The sequence below is a fragment of the Xyrauchen texanus genome, chromosome 12 (genome assembly GCF_025860055.1).
Source record: "Xyrauchen texanus isolate HMW12.3.18 chromosome 12, RBS_HiC_50CHRs, whole genome shotgun sequence".
Taxonomy (NCBI): domain Eukaryota; kingdom Metazoa; phylum Chordata; class Actinopteri; order Cypriniformes; family Catostomidae; genus Xyrauchen; species Xyrauchen texanus.
This window is the reverse complement of record NC_068287.1, coordinates 19,192,004-19,213,012: the sequence shown is the minus strand read 5'-3', so window position 1 is coordinate 19,213,012 and position 21,009 is coordinate 19,192,004. Positions and strand designations below refer to the sequence as shown.

At 38.6% G+C, this 21,009-nt stretch overlaps 1 protein-coding gene across 1 annotated transcript in view; it reads right to left on the bottom strand.

Moving 5' to 3' along the window:
* LOC127652384 (protein sidekick-1-like) overlaps positions 1-21,009 on the bottom strand; it is a 495,188-nt gene that overhangs the window by 224,082 nt on the left and 250,097 nt on the right.

Genomic DNA, 21,009 nt, shown 5'->3' with positions numbered 1-21,009 from the left:
CTACTTGCCCTGTGCAGATTCCTGCCGCTGATCTGCGGCAAGAACATTTTATCTGCTCAGACAACAGACATTAATATAAACTGCCAAGGCGGCGTTCGCTCTCATTGCATGTCACAACTTGCCCGCCATCTCCTCCTTTGGATTCAGCGGCTGAGGCCTCTCATCCTGGGCAACCTCAACGCCACATTGTGTTCCTCTTCCCATAACACTGTACTAGCCGCTGAAATGGCCGGGACCTTACTCTCGGCTCCTCAGCTCAAAATGTATACATATAAACAAAACCAAACAAAAAAAACATATGTATATAAAATCATCAAAATTAAGAGTGCAGTCCTCGAGAGTACAGGGATCCAGCTTTGTGGCCCTGTTGAGTAGTTGAGTAGCCCTGTTCTAAGCCAACATTACACATGAAAACACTCTCTTCACTTCCAAGGCGAACAACTAGCGGGCAAAATTTACAACTTCACAGAGAAGGCACGGAGAAGTTTCTTTATAGCTAAAAGGAAAGAAATGGGCCTGTCTGCCAATCATTCTGCATTGATGTTTAATGCAGAAGTAAGTATTGTTGTCAACCAAACTAAATGAAACAAAAAAATGAACCGTCAACTGGAAAAATATACATCTATTCTGCTGTTTTCTATGTGGAGTACCAAACTTTCTTCTCAGCCACAATTTAGGGGTCAGGCTGTGATTGGGACAGCCATGGCTTCGGGTCCTGAGACTGTCAGCTTGCTTTGGGATGCAGTTACAGTGACAGCAGTACTAAGGCAGGGAGGCATCTTTATTGTTTGAGAGAACATAGACAACACTGTGACTTAATAATGAGACGAGACGTGCCTCATCAAAAATGTGAAGGCTGTGTTGTTGTGAAGCTTTGCACAAGAAGAAAAGACAGTATTGCACCATTCTCTTTGATGAATAAAGTTTTGGAGTGCCCTAGACTGTTGATGCCACTTTTGCTTTCTTTGGGTGCTATATGTGGTTTCTAGCAGCCTCAGCCATGTGAACACATTCTTTTTAAAGCAGGAGACTACAGAGAAACCCGTAACAGGGCAGTTACAATCTTTGTTTTTATGTGGCACAAGACATCAGTCTATGGGTAATTCAAATTTAAATAAAATTAAATATATTAAAAATAATGTAATTAATATTCATGTCATAATTACAGATGTAGAAAGGACCAACACTTAGAAAAAAAGTGACAGTATATGGTTCTATAAGGGACCATTTAATTGCAACTTTTAAATCCACATTAAAGGTGCAGTGTTTAAGATTCAGAAACCCTTGTTATTAATGACACATGTGGCCGTTAAGTGAACTGCAGCCAGCTACCACTTGCTCGTGCTTGCGCTCGTGCACACACTCCGTAAGGATGCGAACATTGGCCAAAACATTGACGTAATGTACAAGGAGACTGAACATGATTCACTGGCATCATGCTGACAGATGAGGTAGCATAATTAAAATTAAGACTAAACTAAAACTATTTATCAGTTAACATACTGATACACACATACAGCTACATACTACCGAACTAAAGACAGTTTAGTGTTGCACTGTTATGTTGCACTATTGTATGTTTTGTATGTCATATGTTGTACTACGATCAAGAAACCAGCGTATTTGCATAAATGTATCCTGTATACCTGACTTTTAGATCGTTGAAATTATTTGAAAGTTACGAAGCAATTCTTCAGCGTTAGCAGGCAAGATCAACTTAGCTAAAATTACACAGATCAATCCTTATGGCACTATATTTCACATGCTTTGCAGTTATGTAAGCTTACCTGTCCAATAAGAAGAACGTGAATTCAGGGTCAGTTTTGAACCCCAAAACCGAATGAAGGTCCCTCCAGGAATCAAATGCCCTGCCGATTTTCACTTTAGTTTTTGCTGGACCACGATCACATTCCCACTTAGCCAGATTCAGTAGATAAATGTTTTTTTTTTTTTTTTGCTTACTCTGAGTTTGTGTAGGAGTCGGTGTTGTGCTGGGAGCCGGACGTTTGCTAGATTCCATCTCTAAGATAACACTGTTGAAGAGAAGCACTGAGGCAAGACTCTCGGGAGTGCGCATAAACCACACATCCTTTGGATTTTCCCGACAAAACCAACCCGTTCCTTTCGCATGAAAATCAGTCTACAGGCTATAATAGGCAAGCTAGAAAGTCCGGGAAGGGCTATTTTTTTAAGTTGCGTTACAAGCTGTTCACACATTGGCAAAAAAAAAAAAAAAGAAAAGCAGAATATTACATGAAAATTGTTACATACTGCACCTTTAAACAGCTATTAAATCTTTTCAGCTTTTGATTCCGTTTAATGGCAGCTATTGAGTTCTTGTATTTCATCTTATATATTTAAAAAAAAAAAATTCACCTATTCAAAGTTTCACCCTGTGTTTTCTATTTATTTGTTCTAATTAGTAATCTTATTAGCTTATACAGTATATTTGTGATACATGTTTTGTTTTATAATGTGCTTATTCATTTCTTGATACCAGTCTTGATACCTACGTCACCATGGTCAACGCCAATGATGGAAATATTGTCATGCACATACAGTATTACAACAATTACTATAATCTATTTAAAAATTATCAAAAACAAAACAAAAAAAACCTTTAAGCACTTTTTGTTTTTTGTATTGGTATTGTCTGACAACCCGACTAATAATGAATAATGAATGCCCTCAAATACATTAAAATAAATAAATATAGTTTAATTAAGACAGAAAAGCAAGAAAATACATTTAAAGTTTAGTGATATTGTAAAGCTATATAGTATATAGTGTGTGTGTGTGTGTGTATATGTCTATATATATATATATATATATATATATATATATATATATTTATATTTACTACGAATAGGAAAACCAGTGGTCTGTTGTAACACAATATATGTTTTTAAACCTCATTTCCTTGGAGTCACCCAGCGCACATTGTTCTCAATGAGGGAAATAATGAAGTTGCCAGGCAACCAGTTTGCTGGCAGGTCCCAGCCTGCTCCTTAAGTAACCCAGCAGATTGTGTTGGTCCGGATGGTGCGCGCACGTCTGCTCTGGGGCTTAAAGTGTTATCTGACATTTCAAAGACTTTCCACGCAATTCATTATGGATGACTTCCAAGGCCTGATTAAAAGTATTTGCTCGATAATAATTTAACCTATACTGCTTTTCCATCTGTGAGACTTGATAAGACTTTGGAACAGAATCATAAAAAAATAAACGCAATGTGAACTCTGAAATGTGGGCGACGCAAAATACGGCACATTAAGAAAATACAACTGCATCAGTCTGGGAGTATTCCCTTTTTCCCAGTTAAATTAAATTGGAAAATAATTTATTTGTACAACCTGACTTTGCAGAATTGGAGTTACATAGACCATGGTAGTTAATTAGGTTCTTGGTGTCATGAGTATTGATAGATTATACAAATGGTCTGCTCTTTGAGAGAAAAGACATTTTTATGAATATTATTCAACTGTGATCATTTAATTAAAAGAGATGTAGCTCTCTCAGAAAACTTCTTCACAGCATGTTGAATTTTTAATTTACAAAGCATAAACATTTCTCACTATACTGATACTTTGGAAATATAGAAAAACTTCTGTACAGAAGTTCTCAAAGCGGCATACTGTATAAAAAAAAAAAATACAAAATACAAAATAAAGGAACCTTATACTGTGTACAGTAAAAAAAAACACACACTGAAGTTCAATGGCCAGTGATAACTCAGTGACTCAAACCACAGCCACTCTGACAAGGTTCTTTGTTATTGTCAGATTCCATCCTGAAATCACTTGAAATATGTCTGTAGATCTTAACTGTATCCCCCTTGTTTCAAAGAGTGGAATAATCCAGTTAAGATGATAGAATCAGAGCTGCTCTCTTGCTCAAAGAACAGATCTCTCCAAAGCCACACAGTCAAGCTCATCGGTACAAACGCCCGGTTTACTTTGAGCAATTACCAATCCTCAGGACTCAACTACCCCTCAAAGACTTTCCTTAATGTAAGGAAAGTCAAAAGTCCATTCCTCTAAACAGCCTCTTTGGCTAATTTAGTCCCTTTCTACCCAGCCCATTAGTCTCTATTAATATCAGACACTTAAGTAGGCTTTGTATACTTTTGCAAAACCTCAAACTTGTCTGACTGTAGTCGTGTAACGAAAAGTGACAGCTTAGATTATGAATCAGTTGTAGCCCTGCTGAGAGGACCAGCAGAGATTGTAACCAGCATATGTCATGTAATGGATTGTGGTCCCCAGCACTCGTTGCTGCTGTACTGATGTCATTGTCAGACTTCTTTACTAACTTAACCAACAAAGCTTGTAACTTCACAGCTAAGTTTTGCAAGTGAACTTGTCTTGTTGCTAGTCTATGCTATGCAACTGGTGAACTTTTGCTGATGAACTGGCCTATGCTGGCCCACCATATAGACATTTACATTTACATTTACATTTATGCATTTGGCAGACGCTTTTATCCAAAGCAACTTACAGTGCACTTATTACAGGGACAATTCCCCCGGAGCAACCTGGAGTTAAGTGCCTTGCTCAAGGGCCAACAGTGGCATCTTGGTGGTGCTGGGGCTTGAACCCCCGACCTTCTGGTCAGTAACCTTGAGCCTCAACCACTGAGCCACCACTGCCCCCATATAGACCAGTAACAAAGCCATTCTGAGATTTTCAGCACACTTAACCATGCCTGCTTGTCTGACTAATATTTTTGAGTAAATTTAAGAAGAAAAATGTAAAATATTTTTTTTTTATTGAAGACTCAGTGCTGTCAGTAAATGGTTAAACCTTTGATCGAAGGAGTCATGTGACAAAACACTACAGCATATTTTCTAGTTTCATCCAATATGTCATTTTTGAAATTTGAGTGATTTATCGTAAAATGCCACGCTGCTAAACCCAATGGACACTAATGTGTACTTCAGCACATTCTTTCCTTAGAAATCCTACAGTGCATCCGGAAAGTATTCACAGCGCTTCACTTTTTCCATATTTTGTTATATTACAGCCTTATTCCAAAATGGATTAAATTCATTATTTTCCTCAAAATTCGACAAACAATACCCCATAATGACAATGTGAAAGAAGTTTGTTTGAAATCTTTGCAAATGTATTAAAAATAAAAAAAACACATGTACATAAGTATTTACAGCCTTTGCTCAATACTTTGTTGAAGCACCTTTGGCACAAATTACAGCCTCAAGTCTTTTTGTGTATGATGCTACAAGCTTGGCACACATATTTTTGGGCAGTTTCTCCAATTCTTCTTTGAAGGACCTCTCAAGCTCCATCAGGTTGGATGGGGAGTGTCGGTGCACAGCTATTTTCAGATCTCTCCAGAGATGTTCAATCGGGTTCAAGTGTGGGCTCTGGCTAGGCCACTCAAGGACATTCACAGAGTTGTCCCGTAGCCACTCCTTGTTATCTTGGCTGTGTGCTTAGGGTCGTTGTCCTGTTGGAAGATGAACTTTCACCCAAGTCTGAGGTCCAGAGTGCTCTGGAGCAGGTTTTCATCAAGGATGTCTCTGTACATTACTGCATTCATCTTTCCTTCGGTCCTGACTAGTCTCCCAGTTCCTGCCGCTGAAAAACATCCCCACAACATGATGCTGCCACCACCATACTTCACTATAGGGATGGTATTGGCCAGGTGATGAGGTGCCTGGTTTCCTCTAGACATGATGCTTGCCATTCAGGCCAAAGTGTTTAATGTTTGTTTCATTAGACCAGATAATTTTGTTTCTCATGATCAGTCCTTCAGGTGCCTTTTGGCAAACACCAGGTGGGCTGTCATGTGCCTTTTACTGAGGAGTGGCTTCCATCTGGCCACTCTACCATACAGACCTGATTGGTTGGGTCATGCAGAGATGGTTGTTCTTCTGGAAGGTTTTCCTCTCTCCACAGAGAAACACTGGAGCTCTGTCAGAGTAACCATTGGGTTCTTGGTCACCTCCCCGACTAAGGCCCTTCTCCCCCAATCGCTCAGTTTGGCCAGGCGGCCAGCTCTAGGAAGAGTCCTGGTGGTTCCAAACTTCTTCCATTTACAGATGATGGAGGCCACTGTCCACATTGGGACCTTCAATGCTGCAGAAAGTTTCCTGTATCCTTCCCCAGATCTGTGCCTTGATACAATCCTGTCTCAGAGGTCTACAGACAATGCATATATATATATAGACAGGTGTGTGCCTTTCCAAATCATGTCCGATCAACTGAATTTACCACAGGTGGACTCCAATCAAGTTGTAGAAACATCTCAAGGATGATCAGTGGAAACAGGATGCACCTGAGCTCAATTTTGAGTGCCATGGCAAAGGCTGTGAATACTTATGTACATGTGAGTTTCTTCCGTTTTTTTATTTTTAATACATTTGCAAATATTTCAAACAAACTTCTTTCATGTTGCCATTATGGGGTATTGTTTGTAAAATTTTGAGGAAAATAATGAATTAATCCATTTTGGAATAAGGCTGTAACATAACAAAATGTGTAAAAAGTGAAGTGCTCTGAATACTTTCCAGATGTACTGTATATTCACTATGCATTTTCACAATGAGAATCAAAAAAACTGAAAATGTTGCTTTCAGAGGCTTTATATGGAGTTAGGATGAAAATAAGGTGTATTTCAAACTGTTCTGAGATCAGTGAAGACAGACAGCACACTGGATGTTAAGTCATTCACTAAATAGGGAGCAAGGGAGCATCCTAAAGCTCTATATGCAGCTAGGTGTATTCACTCCTAAAATCATATCAAAAGTTCAGTTTTAGGCTGTTTGGACCACTCAACATGTTTGGCAGAAACGTGACAATGGTAAGAAGTACATAGATTCAGAATTTATATTGTATAATTTTATTTTAACATGGTTGGTAGTGATCGGATGATGTTGGGCTTTACTCAGAATTAATTATGCTAATTTCTGTATATATTTTTGCAAAACTAGTTTAAAGGTGAAACACTAGATGCGCTACAACATCTGTGTGTTTTCATCATTTTCAATCAAATTATGACAGAATGACAAATTGCTATGTTATAGTATCGAGACACTTTTACTCTAATGTATTTTTTGAAAAATTATACATTTTAACGCTTGTATTACAGACCCAACAACATATATACACTTATTCCAATATGATTAGCTTATATGAAAACCAGATAAGAACTCAAACCGACATGTGACACGGCAGACACACTGAAGTGACACAAATTAACATGGTTGCTTCAGAAAATATGCTTTTTGTTTCATTTCTGCATTTTAAAACAAATCGGTTAAGGTTAGGTGTTGGTTTAGGGTAAGGAGGTTAAATGCTCATTTCTCTTTTCGGACACTATTGGTTAAGTTTAAAGTAAAGTTGTAGGTTAGGGAGTTACGTTTTTAAAAACCTCCATCTAAAATTCAACTTAAAAACCATGTCTGATCACAACCTAATTTTGCCATATTTGTTGACTACTGTTATCTAACACGTACTTAACCAGCCTGGACCAGTATAGTAATTCAAAGCTGGTCTTTGTAAGCTCAAGTCAACTAGCCTGGTTTTAGGACCATACTCGGGTCACAGAGAAGCCTGGGACTAGTCTAAGGTGGCAGTGCCCTGCAAAATCTCTCTAACAATCTGGTGCTGTTCCCATTGAAACACATTAAAATTGCAATACTGCTGTATAAGTGGCCAAGCTTAACTGCTTTTCTTCTGCTGAAAGAGAAAGAGCCCATTTATGGAATGTATTGCCATTTTAATGCAAACATGCAATACATCTGTAGAAGGGGAAAAAAAGCAGTATTTACCATCCAGTTGATTACACACAGCTAGAAAGTATCCTAATAAGAATCCTAATAAGTTAAATGCACAGGTGCTTCGTAAAACATTTACACTAAATATATATTCCATTGGAAACACTTCTAGCAGCACTGTGATGAATGTAAAAGGTTTCCTTTAGTGGGGTATATTTTCATAAACAATTAAGGCTGAAAAAGCCACTATAGAGTACAGTTGGTGTTTAAGATGAGACAGTTTATTGAAATATCTCAAGCCCTGCAGACAAAAGAAAATGTTTGTTTTTCAGTTTGTGACTGATTATGCTTTATAGAAGGCAGTGTACTGTGACAAGTGCCATACACATACTGTTCATTCTTGATTTTTAAGACTCCACACTGGGCTTAACATTACAGTGACTTGTAATGTATAGTTTAGATTTCATGCTTGTAATGATATATCTGAGGCCATAATATGATTTAAAAGTCCCTGTTTAGCCAAAAGCAAATGATGAATGACTTTCACAAATGGACATGTAAAATTCAATTTGCAGTTGTCAAAAACGTGATGTGGAAATTTTCAAACGACAGGATCTCATTACAGAAGAGACAATTTGTCTGTGCCGGGATCTGACATGGCAAGACAGAAAAAAGTTTATAGGAGGTTGGCAGTTCATGCATATCTGGTCGGAATATTCTTACATGACAACAAAAATGTAACTATCAATTATGAATTGTTGCAATTGATGGGAGGTTTCAATGCAACACAGGTCTGCCTGTCTAGAGACACGGTACAATTAATGAAGGAACAGGAAGAGCTTCCTTGACAGTGCAGTGCTTGAGCGCTGCTGAAATCGTACTAGAACGCCTACCATGCTTGGCATGCAGTGTGTTATATCGCAGAGACACAAGAGTGCATACAAAAACAGGAGAAACACAAGCCAATCAGCTCTGCCTAATAACCTCTGAGCGTTGTAGCACTGTTGATTAATAGCATTAGTCACGGCAAAAGCATGTAGTGTATTAACTGTAAACTGGCCTTTGGAGACAAGGAGGCCTTGGAGAAAACCATTCATTCATTTACATACTAATTCATTTTACATGTATTTAGTTTAATATGAAAACTCAAGACCATCTGAAATATTTGCTTAGTAAAACACTGCAAAATGAAGAATAATGAGGACTGTAATATTTTGATGTCTTCAAAAAAATAACAAATTAAACATAGATCCACTGTTGTCACGTTTATTATATTTAGCTATGATGTGATCAATCAAATTATAATCAAGTCTGCATTACAGATTAATCAGCTAGTGCAGTCAAATCAAACCTTTAATTTGTTCTAACAAAAGCATCCACTGATAGACTGACACGTTAAGGCAACATATCTTTTAGTGCCCTATAATTATGACAATTACAGTGTTCTCACATGTTCTGACCAAAGAATTTCCATGACTTTTCCAGTCGTTTGTGATTGCTGAATATAATTTTTCTTTTTAAATCACTCAAATAGAGAAACGCTGAAAGATTTTAGAGCAGTGCATAACTAGAAAAATACTTTTTGAATGGGCACAATATTCAGTCATGACGTCACAATCGTGCAAATTAAAATCAAGTCATCATTACATATATAAGCTACCTATTTAAATAAAAACGTTCATCTGTTCTCACAAAAACATCCACTTATGAAATCCACTGCAAAGGAAAGGCAACATAACTCCTAGTTCCCTGTACTGATAATAATTGGAGGGTTCTGAAAATAAGGCAATATTTAGCAAATCATATATTTAAGAGCACAACGTGACAAGAAAAACAGATGGTCTGCAAAGATAATTCCATGTCTTATTAAAATGTTAATTAATTTCCATGAGTTTTCCATAATCATAATTTGAAAGTCTATCTATCTATCTATCTATCTATCTATACAATCTGGCAGATATGGGTCAGGAGCTTCAGTTAATATTCACATTAACCATCAGAATAGGGAAACAATGTGATCTCAGTGATTTAGACCATGGCATTATTGTTGGTGCCAGAAAGGCTGGTTTGAGTATTTCTGTAACTGCTGATCTCCTGGGATTTTCACTCAGAATGGTGTCAAAAACAAAACACATCCAGTGAGCAGCAGTTCTACAGAGAGAAACGCCTTGTTGATGAGAAAGGTCTGGTCTAGACTGGTTGGAGCTGAAAGAAAGGCTATGGTAACTAAAATAACCACTCTGTACAATTGTAGTGAGCACAGCAGCATCTCAGAATGCACAACACATTAAACCTATATATTCACTATAGAAATTCCTATGACTTTTCCATGACTTTTAAAATTGTTAATAATTGCCATGACATTTCGATGCTTGGGAATAGCAATTTTAAAATTCCCTTTCATTTCCTGGTCCATCACCATTGAAAACGTGCAATGCATACATAACTGTTTTTCTCCTTTTGTAAATACTCTAAATATGATAACTGCATGTGAACTGTTCCATAATCCTTGAAATCTAATAAAAAATACAAGGTACTATACTCATGGCTGAATATAGTGCCCATTCAAAAAGTAGTTGTCTAGTAATGCTCTGCTCTAAAATATTTCATCCTTGCTCTACGGATGAGTGGAAAGCTCATACCCTAATGAGGAACATAAGAGGAAGAGACATGGACATTTGCCTGCTCCCTCTGCCACCAACACTATTAAGAACTTCATGCCTCAGTGAACCAAGATGCGTGCTGCATTAAGTCCAGAGTTTGCTGCACTCAGATATTTGAAGCCTCAACAGTGACCAGATCCTATGCAAGCCTTTGGGAATAAACAAGAGGCTGTGTGTGACTTTTTAAAAGAGAGATAAGGATTTCACTTTGCAATATAGCTATGGGCTCAAAGCCCAGAAAACATCACACTTTGATTGCAAAGAAATATGCCAGACCTCAGGACTATCTACTGTTATCAAACCCATCTGTCAATATCAGCCAGGGTAAAAACAAAACAAAAAAACAGCATGGACAAAATTTCTATTGACTAGTTAAGAAAGAGGATTAAGCTGATCATAGGGTCTGGATTATGAGCTCTGCCCAGGGATCTGATGGCAGCAGGTTTTCAGTCGATTTTGCTGGAGAATTGACTGACGTAAGCGAAACTGTGACCTTTGTGCAGGGCCCGGCCAAGTCATGCAGCTTTGTTCCATATTAGCATGGTCAACAGGGCAGCGGTCCAGCATCTGATGTGGAGCGCATTAACAGCCAAAATATGCATGCAGCATTCAGGGGGCATTAATAGCTGACACTGGCAGCGGATAGCCAACAGCATGGTCTCTAAACATAAGGCCGATTAAACAGCCTGATGCTGTGGTTGGATGAAATTAAAATGCCTGTCAGTCTACCCCTTTTCAAAAAGCCAGTGCATTTTGTGTATTTGATGCTGGCCCCCAGCAAAGGAAGCTGGTGTGCTGGTGTCTCCACCGGTATAGTTTGGACAAAAATATGTTGATACAAGACAACACATCCATTTGCGCTAATTTAATTTAAAAACTATGGACATTAAGAGAGAGAGATGTTCTTCCTTTTGCTTCTATAGCAGGGGTGGGCAACTATTTTGGTAAAGGGGCCACATCGGGCTTTAGGTAGTGCATAGGGGGCCCCATTGTATTCCTTTTGAGATAAAATACTCTGCATTGATTTGGTTTTTGTATCTTTTAAGGTGAGTTTACTTATTTTTTTTCTAAAACATTACCCGTTTACATGCTAAAAGGGTCATTATGCGGGTCTCCTCGATGGTTTGACTTTCAGCACACAACAGACTAACACCGGCTGCATGACTATGATAAATGATTACTGCAAGAGTTAGATTAACATACAGGTGTGAAGGGACTTCAACATTTCTAAATTGCACAAATAAAAAATACATAATCATATTCGTCTCTGGCTTGCTTTTGCTCACATGTCAATGATGCTGAGATCTACTTTTATATTTAATTGAATCACTGAGAAGGTTTACCTGCAAAGTAGCACCAAACATCACAAGCAGCCTGACGAACGGACACAGAGTAGCCGTATAACACTTTTCCTTGAGTATTGCACTACAGATCGCTAAATTTGTTCAAAGGGGAAAGCAAGATAGAAAAGCACACTCGCGTGCATAGTTGCAAGATAAGCATAAAATTAGGCAGACTATTTCCAATTTCCGCAAGTATAAATCTCAAACTGAGGTGGTTGCAGATAAGAATCTGGCAACCCTGAGCATGTTAAATGCTTGTGGAGACGCATTAGGTCCCAATGCAAGTTAACTGAAATATCAAAAAAAAAAAAAAAAAAACGCTTTTACAATAAATGAGCCGCGGGCCACATTAAACCATGTGGAGGGCCTGATCTGGCCCGTGGGCCTTATGTTGCCTGTGTCTGTTCTATAGACACAACAGTGCCCATTCACTTTTTGTTCCGGAAGTGTTTTTCCCATTTATTTCTCTTACCGGGACTTCATAAAATTCTCCATAAAAGAGTTCTAAGTCATAAACAATAAACCAAAAACTAACCACCTCTGAGGTGAAAGACAAAATTACAAGCTCTGATTTGAAGAAAGAGAGTATATTGAAATCAGACATAAAGAAGCAGGTAAAATACAATCTTCAGTGCGGGAAAGAAATTGCAATTCCATGATGCATTGCAAAAGTAATTAAATAAAAAACTGTGAAAATATATTGAACAATTGGTTTTACATTGATGATTTTAAGTTTAGAAACAATATATTTTAATTTATTAGCAAAATATTCAAATATATACTAGTGAGTGTAGAGAGACTGAATCGATTGTGTCATTCACAGTGTGTAATGGGAGTGGGCGGTTGCTGAAGAACATTTTTATGGACTTTTTTGCACTTTTTATCTGATCGGTGGATTTTTCTCTTCAGAATTCACAGGTAGTAAACCTTTTAATAGAAATGAAGCTGAGATAATGGAAATTTATTGCTTCAAAAGAAGCATATACCATCACTTAACAACCTTGAAGCTCTCGGTAGGTCTGTCTTTAAAGGTTTATTGGTTATCAGGAAAAAAATAATTACCCTAAGGACAAAATGAATAGGACTTTTACACCTGCAACCAGACTGTTGCACTGCATAAAAACTTCCACTCTTATGGGAAGGGTTTCCACTAGATGTTACTAACTACCATTTAGTAAAGGTTGAAGCTAAAAAAGCCAAAACATAATAATATCCCTTTAATACCCAGTGTACATGACTAATCTGTAAGACTTGACTAGCTGCACCAGAAAGAGCATGCTACAGTAGTTGACAATTTTCAAAAATGGATGCAGGTCTAAACTGGTCTTTGCAGCAAGAAAGAGTTGGTTTCCAGGTTTCTCAATGAGTAAACCATTTTTCTCTTTTAGTTGATGAGCTCTTCACAGAATTCAGCCTTCACATACACTGACTTTAAGGCCTCCAAAGTATTTAGGTCCTTGACAGGAATCTTACTTGAATGCCTATCAAGCTACTTGGAGAGTTGTTATTTTCTTAAACAATCACTTGCCTCGCTTTGTGTCTGACAATGTGAAATAAACACTGGCTATTCAAGAAAAGCAATTACCGTCAGGTCATTATCTATTGAAGTACTGCCTCTCCAACCCCCATGTCTGCTCTCAAGGCATCAAACATTCATGTTGTTTTTTCACAACTCCGGCATCCTCTGGGAGACAAGAGAACTTCAGCCCCCAACAATCAGTCTTTAGAGTGACAAATAATACTTATAAGTAATTATAAGTGCCTTCAATTAAGAGAATAAGTATAGAATTTAATCTAGTTGTAAAATGTATGTAATTTACATGTGTAGAGTGCTGACAATTCCTCTCAAGCTCTTGCTGACTAATTGGAGGAGGTGCGTTGATGAGGAAACTGTGCAGTGATGTTAAAAAATAGCTAATGCTGTGTTCCATGTAAGGATATTGTTACTTGATATCTCAGGCCACATCCACACTAATCCATTATCATTAAATTTTGTTTGTTTTGTTTTGTTTTTAGTTTCCAAAGAATGAGGTACTGCAAAATTCGAGTAGTGGGTTTCCACGTGATTTTCCAAATTGGAAGTCTGACTTCAAGTAGCATTCAATTGCACTTTTCTATGTGGGAATAAGACATCCTGACTTTCTGAGTTTCAGGAAACACAGCTCTGCTTACATGTGGAGCAAACCTACCTTTGCCAAGACATGCCACCCATCAGCCATTATTGATCTGTGCTGACTCCTGAGAAATAAATTATTTCTCAGGAGACGAGAAAGGCAGCATTGGGTGATGGGAGTGAAAGCTCACTGTATTACCCTTTCAGCACCAGTGGGATGGAGAGGTGGATGAGGAGCTGCTTTAATGTGATCCCCGCAGCATATCCTCCCCATCTGTAATTAATTCTCAATTAAAGTGGGCAGCCTGAAGCCCTGATACTGAGAACAGGAAGGAGAGAGGCCTTCAGAGTCTCATTAGTAGATTTACATCGATCAGATACATCTGTTCAATAACAAAGAAGTAAGATGTCCTCAACTCTATTTATCACCGCGCAGAAGAGGCAAGATAAATGCTCCGAACTAGGGTTGAGAATCAAAAAAATGCTTCCTGTTCTGAAGTGGTTTCATTAAAAAAAAAAAAAAATAGAAAATTAAATATCTTAACTGAACGAAAATGAATGCGAAAGACCGGGTGTAGCAAAATAATAAAAAGTTGATAATACAAATGACTTATGATGAGCCATGAACTCTTAAGTTATTGTTTTGAATCGGTCTAATCGGTCTAGTTTAAGCACTAGAAGAAACATTAATGGAATCATTTAGGAAATATAATCATTAGTTGGATTTTAAATTAAAACAAGAATAATTTTTTTTCTCATGATTTCCATCTGTACTCTGAACCCACAGTGGAAAAAGACTAGGATCAGAGCAGATGGGCAGTAGTGCTGTTTAATGCAGATGACTGGATGTGTTTGGAAAGTAGTGGGATGATTAAAAGAGGGTTTAGAATGTCACCATAAGGTGAAACGTGGTGCGTAAATGTGCATTCATTGCTGAATTACAACAAGCTTGTTTGTTTATGGTTGGTGTTCCTCTTAGTCTTGTTTGTTCCCAGGGCTCAGACTCTTTCTTGGAGAGATACAGATCAACATTTGTTTTCCACTGTGTTATTTGTCACAAAAAGATTCTTGGAAGGTCGTAACACAATAAATCTTGTTGGTCAACAATGCCAAGACACTGAATTATGAACATTAAATATTGCAGTTGAGGGTTTTACCTGAGTTCTTTATGAATTATGTGAAAGAACACTCTCCAAAATGCAGCACATTTTGATTTCTGATTCCTTTGTAAGAACATTACAATGAATAATATGTGAAATGAAAAATGTTTAATATTAAGAGTGTTACCATAACAAAAAGGTACTTTGGTATTATCATGTTTTTGGACAAGGTACAAAAGTATTGTCATGGTAACTGAATTTGGCAAACATTCATATACTGTATCTACCATCATACCACGAGAGTAAGGGACAGCTGCTTATAGAAAACGAATCGTCAGGATTTTTTTTTGTCAATTTTGCATTTGTGTCCGCAGAAGAAAGAATGTCATACCTGTTACCATAGGTAAATGATGAGATCATTATCTTTTTTGGGAGAAATAATCCTTTAATGACAGCATACACTCGAGCTGACATGGACTTCACAAAATTGTGCAAACTCTAATGATCCATATTATTTCAGTACGATAATGCATGGTTTTAGCAACTGACATTGTCTCTCACTTTTTTGTCATAAATTAAAAGAAGCCAAGTAGATCAAATGAATGCAAAAGTTCTTGACAAAACAGAGTAAAAAAAGAAAGGTGTTCATGTGCTTCCAGTTTATAAGATGACTCAAGTCAATATTTTTTTGTGTCACGTTTCATAAGTGTCAAAGTGTGACCAAAAGTTTGCTCACCAAAAATTGCAATACCTCTGCAAATTTCTTCACCCTAATTTAATTTAATCCCCCATAAAAGGTAAGTGCTCAGCAAACATGACCCATTTTAACTCACCAGAGAGAAACTTGCCTTCATCCTTATTTACAATCTTTAAATGTCCTAACGCACAAAAAATAAGGTAATTGTTCCATTGAGTTCAGAAAAGATACTCATCTAAATTGAAAAACAAACAAAACAATGCTTTGGCTTGCCAAGTGATTTATTGGACAACACCTTCTTTTGTGAGACTTGGGCAATGTGAGCGATAATTAAATCCATCCCAAAAAAGCTATTTAGCCTGCACCAACATGAAAAACAGTGTTTACCTTAATTGTTGTAATCTTTGCACATTACCCTCACCAAACATGTAATTAAAGGTTTGGAGCATGAACTGTTTTCCCCTTTGAGATTCAAAGGGATCTACAGAAGTGAGAGCTTATCGGCCAAATGACACATTTAGAAAAGCTGCAGAAAGAAGTCCCTGACCACATTACCACTAAGATGCAAACTAGACTGCGGAAGTTCAGTTAAAAGTAGCATAGGAAGCTGATAATGGGTGTATTCTGCCAAGCATGTCTTGACTTGCCAATATGCAGTCAAAAAACTTTGTGGTGGTATTTAATTTAAAACAATTTTATTAGAAGCAGTAAGTCAACAGTAGGTGGACATTTTTTCTCCTTTGTTGAATTACAGTAGGCTTCAAAGATTGAGTCCACATTAAATATCTGGGATTCAAAATGTAATTGGAAATGAACAGGAAGTTTTAGGATTTTGAAACATTTTAAACAAAGGAACAGTAAAAAGGAAATATGTTAAATTCTGCACTATTTCTAGGTCACTTATGAAATAAACAAATGTGTGACATTGACCAGGTTAAATTCTTTGTATGAACGGTCAGATTGATCGCTTCCATTGAAGCACCCAAGATGCTCTCTGGAAAATTCTTAAATGTTGGAATAACATGGATCATCATGTGTATCACAAACTTACAGTCTCCACGGCAGCATGTCTGCATGCTATCATTAAAGGGATAGTTCACCCAAAAATGAAAATTCTCTCATGATTTTCTCACCCTCATCCCATCCCAGAAGTGTATTACTTTCTTTCTTCTGTAGAACACAAACAAAGACTTTTAGAAGAATATTTTAGTTCTGTTGGCACTTTCAATGCAAGTAAATGGTGACCATAAATTTGAAGGTCCAAAAAGCACATTAAGGCAGCATAAAAGTAATCCATATGACTCCAATGGTTTAAGCCATGTCTCTTGAAGCAATATGATAGGTGTGGGTGAGAAACAGATCAATATTTAAGTCATTTTTACTGTAAGTCTCCACTTTCTTCTTTTGTTTTTGGCAATCCACATTATTTGTGCATGTCGCAACCAACTGGGCAGGAAGGTGGACTTACAGTAAAAAAGGAATTAAATATTGATATGTTTCTCACCCACACATATCATATCGCTTCTGAATATATAGATTTAACCACTGGAGTCTTATGGATACAATTTATGTGGCCTTTATTTGCTTTTTGGAGCTTCAAAGATCTGACCACCATTCACTTGCATTGAATGGACATGCAAAGCTGAGATATTCTTCTACAAATCTTTGTTTGTGTTCAGAAAAAGAAAGAAAATCATACACATCTCGGATGGCATGAGGATGAGTAGGCATAAATGATAAGATAATTTTTCATTTTTGGGTAAACTATTCCTTTAAAGCAAAAGGGGGACATACCAAATATTAAGAAATACTGAACCATATTTTGTTTTGTTTTGGGTTCAAACTTTTACTCAAACTGTTATAAAGGAAATATGTATTTTGTGATGAAATGAAAAACAAAACAAAACAACAACACTATTAATCTAGAAAAAGGCAGAATAGTAGCATTTTCATTAGTGGGCTTTTAACCCGACCGCACATAAATTCAGAAAATTTGCACTACATTCATGCATTGACACTAACAGATGTTTATTCCCTGTTAGTGGCACACAATACACAGAAAGGAAGCACCAACCTTGAACAAATATGCAGGATTAAAAAGAATTACGCCACTCAAGTGAAAGCAACACGCAAGCTCTAATTGCATCATGGAAGTAACATATTGCTTTGTTTGTAGTGCACGCTTAACTTAAACGAACCCCAGTGCAATAGTCACCTAACAGCAAATAAAGTAGATTAAAATCGCTAACTTATGAGCTCATTAAGTTTAAATGCTTAACATTCAAATTAAAAACAGTAAAATGTTTGTACTAGTGCAATGTACAGTACATGTGTTCAATGTGTTTTCTTCATCACATTCAGTACCAGGGCAACAGAGCAGCCACATCTGACACAATTTTTTTTTGTCCCCACATGATTATATTCACTAAAGACAAAATTGACTATAAAACAAGACTATAGGCTGTCAGTCAGCACTTTCTAACGTTGCTTGTTATTTAAATTTTTTTATAGTAATCCTTACAAGACCTGAACTTCACCAAATTATTCAATGTCCTTGCTCTTAAAAATATATGAAAGGGGTTGACAAAACATCACAGCAATGCATTTAATTTAGCACAGGAGGACATGATGACTCCTGCATAGAGTGAACATGCTCCACAGAGTTTAAATCTATTCAAAATAAACAGTTTGATGTCATTAAGAATAAACATACATGCTTGTTACTGTCCCATTATTCTCTTCTGGAAATGCTTGCTCATACCATATTTTAGCAATTCTGCACAGTAATTAAATGAAATAAATCTCATTCATGTCATTCACATTAAGTTACATAATGTGTGCACAAAACTAGCTTTGAGTGTATTGCAAAACATACATGTTTTGCAATTGACACGAATGCAACCAGCTATCAATGTAAAAGAAAAATGGAAATGGTTGACGGTGCAAATGTGGCCACAGATGCATTTATATATATATATATATATATATATATATATATATATATATATATATATATATATATATATATATTTGTGGAGCGGGACATGGTCGTGTGTCTGTCACTGGGGAGAGAGGAAGTGGTAAGGGCCATCACCTGGTGATTAATGATGCATATCACCTGTTTCTCGTTACAGTGACGATGGAGATGGGATTGAAAAGGCCTCCAAGAATGCCAGTGAGGGAAAGAGAGTTGCGTGAAGCTGAAAAGCCCCGTCTGTATCTGAAAGCCTGTTTTGTGTTGCGTGAAGCTAAAAAGCCTGCTCTTTGTATATGAGACTGAAAAGCCTGCTCTACAGCTTCATAAACAAAATTCTATATACTTTGTACAGCATGTAAAATTCTCTATACTTTTTCTGTGAAGCTGTGCGCTTAAATAAAAGCTGATTTACCTGGACTGCCTACCCGCTTCCTTCCTGTTGGAATCTTTACATTGGTGCTGCAACTCGGGACATGAAGGAAGAAGACTGGTCGCCATGGATACCTCACCGCTTGATGAAGTCATCCGCGCACTGGCCAGCGTCCAGGAGACCCACCACCAATCCCTGCTAGTCCAGGAGCTTAATTTGAAGGAGCTCCTCTGGGCCCAGGCCAAGGAACGGTAGGCTCTACGGAAATGGTTAGTTCCAGACGGATCCTCCTCGGCGACCCCGGAGGCAGCGATGAAGCCGCACCTCCTCCTGACGAAGGTGGGCCCTCAGGACGACCCAGAGGTGTTCCTGGGTTGCTTTGAGCACTTAGCCACTGCCTCCAGCTGGCCTCCAGCCCAGTGGGCCCTCCACTTGCTACCACTGCTTCACGGGGAGGCCCAACTCGCGGCGCAACAACTGCCAGTTGCGGACCGCCTGGAATATGCAAAACTGAAGACAGCTGACCTGCAATGGGTGGGCCGACCCCCGAACAACATCGCTAGCGGTTTCCGTCCAATGGACTGCATAATAGACCGTAAATACGCACCCCCAAACCCAAACCGGCACCCCGCATCCTTGGGCTCCACTATGCGTCGACCCCCTCCCCTACCCCTCTCTGTCGTCCTTCCCAGTGTGATGTCTCCGCCACCACGGGTGCAGCCGGGGAGCCTGGGCCAGTCTGTTGGCGTTGCAGGGAGCAGGGACACATCCAGGACCGGTGTCCGGTAATAGAAGTGGGGATGTGGATCTGGGTCCCCTACACACCACAGGCTGCCCCCAATTGAGCTGGGACGTATCGCATGCCGGTAAGGATTAAGAGGTGTACATACCAAGCCCTGGTGGATGCGGGTTGCAATCAAAGCTCAATCCACTACGGCTTGGTTCATGACGGGGCTTTGGGTAAAAATCACAAGGTGTTGATGAGGTGTGTGCACGGGGATGTTTACAAAAACCAAGTGACCACCGTTATTCAATATCGGGGAGTAAAACATAGAGTGGAGGCCACGGATCATTCCAGCCTCACCCATCCACTGATTTTGGGAACAAATTGACTGGGGTTTGAAAGATTATTGAAAGCCATGTGTGGAATGGGTCCTGCAAACCGAAAACACAATGTGGAATGTGTGACGCGATAGCTGGGGAGGCTGAGCCAGGACCGTCCGTGACTGCTCAGCATCAGATTAACCTAGGAGGGGAATCCTCTGGTATTCAGGAATTCCCGGAGTGGGGACTTCCCTCTAGAGCAGACGTGTGATGAAATCCTTAGGCACGCATTTGACCAAGTGAGAGTAATCGATGGACAGCAGCTCCAGCCGGAGGTCGCCCTCAAATACCCGTACTTTTCAATTATTAGTGACCGGTTGTATCGACATACCGGTCATGAAAATACAAACCAGCTATTAGTCCTTAGGAGCCGTCATGAAACACCAGGCGGCTCACCATAATCCTACGTCAGGTCACGTAGGACCGGAGAGAACACTACACCTTTTAATGGCCCGTTTTATTGGCAGGGGATTCGCGGGGATGTACGCAGATAGTATGCGGCATGCCGTGAATGTCAGCTGGTGAATCCACTGGCCACTCCAAGAGTGCCATTGTGTCCATTATCGTTATTCTAGGCCCCCTTCGAAATATTGGAATGGACCTAGTTGGGCCATTAGAACGGTCAGCACACGGATACCATTTTATTTTAGTCCTGGTGGATTATGGAACACGATATCCGGAAGTATTGCCTTAATGCAACATCTCAGCACACGGTGTTGAGGAGGTACTCTTCAAAATTATCTCCCGTGTGAGAATACTGAAAGGCACAAAGTTTAGGTCACGAACACTATGAAAACTTTATGAATTGCTGGGGATTAAATCAATTCACACCAGCCTTTATCAACCGCAAACTGACGGGCTGGTGGAACGATTTAATCGAACCCTTAAAAACATGATATGTGAG